Source organism: Equus przewalskii, chromosome 25 (assembly GCF_037783145.1).
Source record: "Equus przewalskii isolate Varuska chromosome 25, EquPr2, whole genome shotgun sequence".
NCBI classification, from domain to species: domain Eukaryota; kingdom Metazoa; phylum Chordata; class Mammalia; order Perissodactyla; family Equidae; genus Equus; species Equus przewalskii.
The window spans coordinates 13,284,124-13,292,250 of record NC_091855.1 but is presented as its reverse complement, the minus strand read 5'-3'; the positions used below and the strand labels follow the sequence as shown (position 1 = coordinate 13,292,250).

Sequence of the window (8,127 nt, the reverse complement as noted above, 5' to 3'; positions counted from 1 at the left end):
ATTACCCTGACTCATAAGAGGAAGTGAAGAGCTGGTCCAGTTCTCAGAATGACCTCAGAAACTCACTGTCAATCTTCTTATCCTAATAATGACAACTAAAATAATGGCAATAATGTTTAAAGCCTGCAATTTTTCTGTTATCAATTTCTTTATTGCTACAGTGGTAACTCATTCATCCAGAATTCAATATCTGGTGACCTCACTCATGTGCAAAGCACAGCACAGAATAAGAATCAGGTGGGAAAAAAAAAGCCTGGAGAGGCTGAAATAGATGTCACATGATGAAAGCACTAATGATTTCAGACGTTATTTATCCTTATTTTAAGTACCATTCTAATAACTGGGTTATTTGTCTGAGTCTAATCAGATTGCAAGCCATTTATAGAGTAGCTGCTAGAGATGGGCACCCTGACAGCAATGAGAAGTGGCAACTGGCAATACCGGAGGAGATGGAGAAGCTATGATGAGCAGACCAGGAACCCAGAAAGCACAGCAGCCTGGATCTGTTTCAGAGACAAAGGGTTTGAGGGCATCTCTGCAGTTCATGCATAATTCCACGCTTCTACCGATGGGCTAGAACACACATATCTAGAAGTCCAACAGGTGAGGGACCCAACGGTTAGGACTGTGTTGGTACAGGACCATCGCTCACCCTTCCATCCAGTCTCAAGCTCTCCGCAGCATTTCTGAGAGATGCGGTGTTTCCTCCCTGTTGGCATCACCGTGTTCTGCCAGTTGAAGAGACAGCGCAGCAGGAGCAGCCCTGGCCTGGATGTCTGGAGGCCTGAGTGTGACCTCAACAAGTCGCCCCATCCACTCAACATTTATCCTTCCAGCTCCCGCTGTGGGGCTCGATTTTGGACTCTGTGAAACGAAGGTTGGTCTACCTAAGCTACAGTCTGACAGGCCGTGTTCAGGGAGTGGCTGTCCGGGCCTGGGCAATAGTGACCACAAACAGTATCAAGGATCTACGGGCACGATGCTTTCTTGTGCTTTACCTGGCTGGCCTTCTTTAATCCTCTCAGCAACCCTATGAGGCTCAGGCAGTGGCGAAGGGCCCAGCAATTGTTTGAATACTTTGCTGTCAATGTTTTAAAACTCTTAATTTTTGAACCAGGAGCCCACCTTTTCATTTTGTACTGGGCCCTGCAAATTATGTAGCCAGTCCTGGGTTCAAGGACTCCCCCTTTAGAGGAGCTGAGTAACTGACTCTTGATGTCCCTGACCAACGGCATTAGTCAGCACCATCTGAGAGCTAGTTAAAAATGCAGACTCCCAGGCCCGGCACAGCGGCCCCAGCGTCAGATCTGCACTTGAACAGGATCAGACGCAGAGCCTGCAATCCCGTCACTGTGTGCTATTTTCTTCCACGTCTGCATTTACTGGGAACGTATCCTTAATTGCACAGGAAAGACCTCATTCTGATCTTCCAGGAGAGGAGGTTTACCTCGCTTGCAAGAAGTGGGCTTCTAAGGGCCCCCAAACCTACGATGACGTGGGCGGGCGTCCCACAGGTTGTCAGAAGGGCCAGCTAAATCAGAAGTTACACATGCCCGGAGCCAGGATGGGGTCGAGACTGGGATCCTGATTCTGGCGGGACTAGGGCGCGGCGAGCGGGAGCCTAGGGCGCAAAATTTAAGGAGACACGCACTCTCAGGTGCCGACTCTGCACCTGCACGATTCTGAGGATGCGTGCCTCCTTAAATTTTGCGCCCAGGACTCCTGCTCGCCCCGCCCTGGACCGGCTGTTGGGTGTGGGACGTGCAATTAATCGGCGCTTGGACATTTTGTGCTGCGCCCGCTCACACTGTTCTGCTTTGGGGCGCTTAGAAGCGCCGGGCTCCAGTCTTGGGAATTTCTGGTTAGAGCAGCTCCTGTACATTCCAAAAAGGGGCATGATTGCTCAGAATCTGAATTCAATCCTTTCACCATCTCTTAGGATTTTTAGCCCCAGGAAGCCCGCGGGAACCCCCTATCCCTCACTGCCTGTAAATTCACAGCTCTGCGTTGGAGATTGTCGGGGCTGGCTTCACCCTCTTTTTCTCTGCCAGCAAATGGCTCCACTTAGCAACAGACAGCCCATCCCATGGGCGGAGCTGGGGGCCTGGGGCCTGGGGCCACTTTCAGGCCAGCCTCTGAGAGCAGGTGGGAGGCCAGGCTGCTCACCTGAACTCAGCTTGAGCCATTCACATCACCAGGGAGAGGCAGAGACTCCCGCCCGGGGAAGCACCTCGTCAGCGCCCTGCATCAGCACAGGGCATCTTCAGCTGGCACCCTATGGTTGTTGGAGTTGAGAGGGCCCTTGCCTTAGGAGGGCTGAGAAGCTGGGGGATTTTCCAGGGCCAAGGTTCCCAGAGCCGCCTCACTTTCAGAGATTCTTTCTTTACCTGGAGAGATTTCTTAAAATAAGGATTCCCTGACCCATGAATCAGAATCTCCTGGGGATGGACGTGGTCCCTGCTACTTTTGTATGAAATAGAAAAAGGCACCGACTCTGGGCAGATGCAGTGCTGCTAGGATGTAGCTTGGCAAGTGGACAGAGCCTTGAGGTGAAGAAAAATGCCCTCCCTTTGGGGAATGTCGCTAGGGGCTGCACTTCGGCCCCACTGGCCCTCTCCATGCGGTACACCACCTGCATTGTTGTGACGGTGGCCCTGGGTGGGACTGGCAAAAGCCCTGCAGGCCATTCTTATGGTGGGGTGTGTGGGGAGCCTCTGGGGCCTAGAGAGCAGATGTGATATATGGAGGCCAGCACATGGCACCGTGACCGCCCCCTTCCTGCTGGGTTCCTCAGACATTCCTAGGCCAAGGTTCTGCCCCTTTCTTTTCACCCACACAAAATAAGCAAAAAAAAAAAAAAGTCTAACCTCCAGGAATAAAATGTAGGGAAGGGAGTGGGGCAGGAAGGGGAGGAAGGAGGAAGAGAAGGAGGAGAGGGCCCTTATCTGTGTTAAATAGGTCTTGCTCACAGGCTGAGTCATTCTACGCATCCTGCTCCACCCCACTCCCCTCCCCTCCCCATGAGACAGCTGCCAATGGGCATCTCTCCTTCCGGGCTGGGTTCTGGGGTTAGGCAGGGTTGATGGCACTGGTGGGGAAGCAGGGAGTTGGGGCTCTCCTCCACAACAGGCTGGCTGAGCACCCTGGAGAGAGTGACAACCCTCTGAAGGTGTTCCAGCTTTTCCACTGTGACAGGGAGCTGGGCTTCAGGGTGTTAATGAGAGGGCATTCCACTCCTCGGTGTCGGAGAGATGTTCCAAGCCACATAGTTCTGGGATTGCCCTGTAGCCTCCATCATGGTGTGAGGGGGCAGCTGGGATGGGCAGGGGAGTGTATCAGTCAGCTTTCACTAAGTTACACTGAGGAAACAAACATCCCCCCCCCCTGGCCCCCCCAAATCTCAGTGTTTACAACAGCAAAGGCTTACTTCTCACTCGCGTTGGCTGTAGCTCTCTTCCCGAGTCATCTTCATTTCTGGACCTCAGCTGTAGGAGCAGCCCCTATCTGAGCCTTGCTGGGCTTGTGGCACAGGGAAAGAGCAATGGTGGAACCAAGTGATGGTGCTTAAAGCTTCCGCTGAGATACACAGCTGACATTCCATTGGTCAAAGCAAGTCACATGACCTATCCTGCATCAAAGGGGCAGGAAGTATAATTCTATTACAGGGATAGGGCACTGAAAAATCGAGGACAATAATGTGATCTACTGCAGTGGGCCCCTGACTTAGGCCGAGGGGATTCCTTCTCAGGAAGAGAGAGCATCCTTTGGCCAAAGGAGACAGTGCGAGGTAGTGGAAAGAATAAGACTTAGAATCAGAAGATCTGGATTTTACCTCGACTGAGCCATATATATGTTGGCCAAGTTATTTAACTTCCCTGAATCTTCATTTCCATCTACAGAATGGGTATAATACATAATTCACAGGGAAATTTTGAGGATTAGATGAGATAGCGTATGTTAAGTCTTTGGCACATAGTAGGAATACAGTAAATATAAACTCCCTACTCTACCCCCGCTCAGCTTTAGTATTTTTATCCATAACTCTGGAGGTATTGATTACTTCTACTAACCTCTCAAGGTTGGGATCAAATGGAATTGAGAGAATTTGTTGTGACTCCTTACTGTGTGCTGGGCACTGCACTACACAGTGTACTTTCACGATCTCATTTATTTTGCCCAATAACCCCATTTTACAGATGAGAAAAATAAGGATCGAGATAAGAACAGAGATTGAGAGGGAGTGTCTGGAAGCTTTGACGGCAGCTGGGCATCACCATGACGTTCAAGTGCACTATTGATGGCCTTGTTTCATTGACCAGAATGTAGACCAATTTGGTGATGTAGAAGTCATTGGTAAGCTGCATGTGGTTGAAGCTGTGTTCTAGTCATGCACAGTAGGACGACGCAATGGTCCACGACTCAAGGGAAATGAACAGTGCTGGTCTTCACAGATGGTGTGGAAGCACTGCCCTGGAGCACAGCACGGTGTGTTGGTGGGCCTGCCCTGTCCGCTGGGGCAGACCGGGGAGATAGCCATGTTAACCCACATGATACCTTGTTCACACTGATGTGTGAGGCCTGGGGGCCAGGTCTGTGTACTGTCCTTGGCACCTAGTTTGTGCTTTGTACACAGGACATACTCATACTCAGTACGAGTCTCCCGTTCAGTGAATGAAGGAATGAATGAATTGATGGATGAATGAATGAATACATTTCCAGCTATGACAAGGCAACTTGATGGATGGCCTTGGACAAAGCCACGAATTGGGCAAAATTTCTCTTCCAGCTTTTCCTGCTACCTGTACTTCTAGCTCCCCTCCCCTCCCCCTTTTTTCTCTGCCCAAGCTTTTAAGTTACCTTCAGGGTGATCTCCTAGTGCCCAGGACCCCACGTGCCCTCCTTTTCCTGGGAGTGGTGCCCTATTCTGGGCCTCTCACTGCCCCCTTCCCCAGCGACTTGCCAGTTCTGAATCTCTTCCAGGGGGACCTCCTCCAGTTGGCTGTGCCCTGGGGAGTAGGGGTTCACCCTAACAGAGACACAACTGGGGATGGCCTCTGCTGGTTCTGATAAAATCAGCAAAGGTTTCTAAAAATACTACCCTTAAAGCTGGTGCAGACACCTGAGACTGGCATCCTCATACATGCTGGTGAGGGCATCGCCCGGCACATTTCTAGAAAGCAGTTCCGTGATATGTATCAAGAATTTTAAAAATGTAAACCCTTTAACCTAAAAGCCTGCTCTAGATATTTATCTGAAACAATGAGGAATGTGACAGAATCTTTATGCACAGAGATGTTTATCATAGCATCATTTACACAGTGAAACAGGAAATTCATTCTAAATGGAAACAAATACCTTATAATAAAGGCAGAATGAAATATTATGCAGCCATTAAAATTATGTTATTGAATTATTTTTAATGATCTGATAAGATGCTTATTAGCTATTATAAAAGGGCTCACAATTTTTAAGATTAAAAATATGTGTGCATGTAAAAGTAATTACCATCTGTTTAGATGATGGGATTTGGGTGATTTTATCCTTTTTGGTACTTTCTAAATTTTCTATAATGAGTACAAATGATTTTTATGGTCATAAAAAACATAGATAACATTGTTTTAAATCTGGTCTGGTTTTGCAGACAGAGCCCTTCCCTGCTTGTACAGTCACTCCTTTACTTTGGTTCTGCTCTGGTGCTGGAGGAAGGGCCCCGGCGTTTGCTAGGAGCAAGCCTTAAAGTACGTACACCGTTACCCTGTATTCTGGTCCTGGCTTTGCCACTGCCTGCAGGAACTTAGACAAGTCATTTTATTTCTCTGGGCTTTGGAAGGTCCTCATTTATAACATAAGGTGTCTGGATTGGATGATTTAAGAGTTAGACTCTGATAAACTCACTGAGTCAAAGTGTTCATTGTGAATAAGGCTCCATGATTTACCCTTCTCCACTGTAAGTACCTTAAACAAGAGATTCTTATCTGTAGCTAAAGGAATGACTTTCTTTTTATTATTATTATTTTTTTTATTGAGTTAATGATAGGTTACGATCTTGTGAAATTTCAGTTGTACATTATTGTCTGTCAGTCGTGTTGTAGGTGCACCCCTTCACCCTTTGTGCCCACTCCCCACCCCCCCTTTCCCCTGGTAGCCACTAATCTGTTCTCTTTGTCCACATGTTCAAATTCCTCATATGAGTGCAGTCATACAGAGATTGTCCTTCTCTATCTGGCTTATTTCACTTAATCTAATACCCTCAAGGTCCATCCATGTTGTTGCAAATGGGACAATTTTGTTCTTTTTTATGGCTGAGTAGTATTCCATTGTGTATATATACCACATCTTCTTTACCCAGTCATCTGTTGATGGGCACTTAGGTTGCTTCCAAGTCTTGGCTATTGTAAATAACACTGCAATGAACAGAGAGGTGCATGGGACTTTTGGAATTGCTGATTTCAGGTTCTTTGGATAGATACCCAGTAGTGGGATAGCTGGATCGTATGGTAGTTCTATTTTTAATTTTTTGAGGAATCTCCATACTGTTTTCCATGGTGGCTGCACCAGTTTGCATTCCCACCAGCAGTGTCTGAGGGTTCCTTTTTCTCCACAACCTCTCCAATATTTATTACTATTTGTTTTTGTTATTTTTGTCACTCTAATGGGTGTAAGGTGACATCTTAGTGTAGTTTTGATTTGTATTTCCCTGATGTACAGCGATGATGAACATCCTTTCATGTGCCTATTGGCCATCTGTATATCTTCTTTGGAGAAATGTCTGTTCATGTCTCCTGCCTATTTTTTGATCGGGTTGTTTGATTTTTTGTTGTTGTTGTGTGAGTTCTTTATATATTATGGATATTAAGCCTTTGTCGGATGTATTACTTGCAAATATTTTTTCCCAGTTAGTGGGTTGCTTTTTGTTTCAATCCTGTTTTGCTTTGCCTTGAAGAAGCTCTTTAGTCTGATGAAGTCCCATTTGTTTATTGTTTCCCTTCTCTGAGAAGACATGGTGTCCGAAAAGATCCTTTAAGTACTGATGTCAAAGAGTGTACTGCCTACATTTTCTTCTAGAAGCCTTATGGTTTCAGGTCTCAGCTTTAGATCTTTGATCCATTTTGAGTTTATTTTGGTGTGTGGTGAAAAAGAATGGTCAATTTTCATTCTTTTACATGTTGCTTTCCAGTTTTCCCAGCACCATTTGTTGAAAAGACTTTCTTTTCTCCATCGTATGTCCTCAGCTCCTTTGTCGAAGATTAGCTGTCCATAGATATGTGGTTTTATTTCTGGGCTTTCAATTCTGTTCCATTGATCTGTGCACCTGTTTTTGTACCAGTACCATGCTGTTTTGATTACTGTAGCTTTGTAGTATGTTTCGAAGTCAGGGATTGTGATGCCTCCAGCTGTGTTCTTTTTTCTCAGGATTGCTTTAGCAATTCGGGGTCTTTTGTTGCCCCATATGAATTTTAGGATTCTTTGTTCTATTTCTGTAAAGAATGTCATTGGGATTCTGATTGGGATGATGTTGAATCGTAGATTGCTTTAGGTAGAATGGACATTTTAACTATGTTTATTCTTCCAATCCATGTGCATGGAATGTCTTTCCATCTCCTTATGTCGCCACCCATTTCTTTCAGAAAAGCCTTGTAATTTTCATTGTATAAGTCTTTCACTTCCTTAGTTAAATTCACCCCGAGGTATTTTATTCTTTTTGTTGCAATTGTGAATGGTATTGTGTTCTTGAGTTCTTTTTCTGTTAGTTCATTATTAGAGTATAGAAATGCTACTGATTTATGTAAGTTGATTTTATACCCTGCAACTTTGCTGTAGTTGTTGATTACTCCTAAAAGTTTTCCAACGGATTCTTTGGGATTTTCTATATATAAGATCATGTCGTCTGCAAACAGCGGGAGTTTCACTTCTTCCCTCCCTATTTGGATTCCTTTTATTCCTTTTTCTTGGCTAATTGCTCTGGCTAAACCCCCCAGTACTATGTTAAATAAGAGTGGTGATAGAGGGCATCCTTGTCTCGTTCCTGTTTTCAGGGGGATGGCGCTCAGCTTTTGACCATTGAGTATGATGTTGGCTGTGGGTTTGTCATATATGGCCTTTATTATGTTGAGGTAGTCCCCTTCT

The 8,127-nt window shown here is 46.0% G+C and overlaps 1 long non-coding RNA gene across 1 annotated transcript; it reads right to left on the bottom strand.

The window, feature by feature from the left end:
* Positions 1-294: 294 nt before the first annotated feature.
* On the bottom strand, positions 295-3,533 carry LOC139079381 (uncharacterized). The gene is made up of 2 exons (XR_011532974.1): positions 3,428-3,533; positions 295-864 (listed from the first exon to the last, which is right to left on the bottom strand). It is a non-coding gene; the product is annotated as an uncharacterized lncRNA (long non-coding RNA).
* Positions 3,534-8,127: the final 4,594 nt, after the last annotated feature.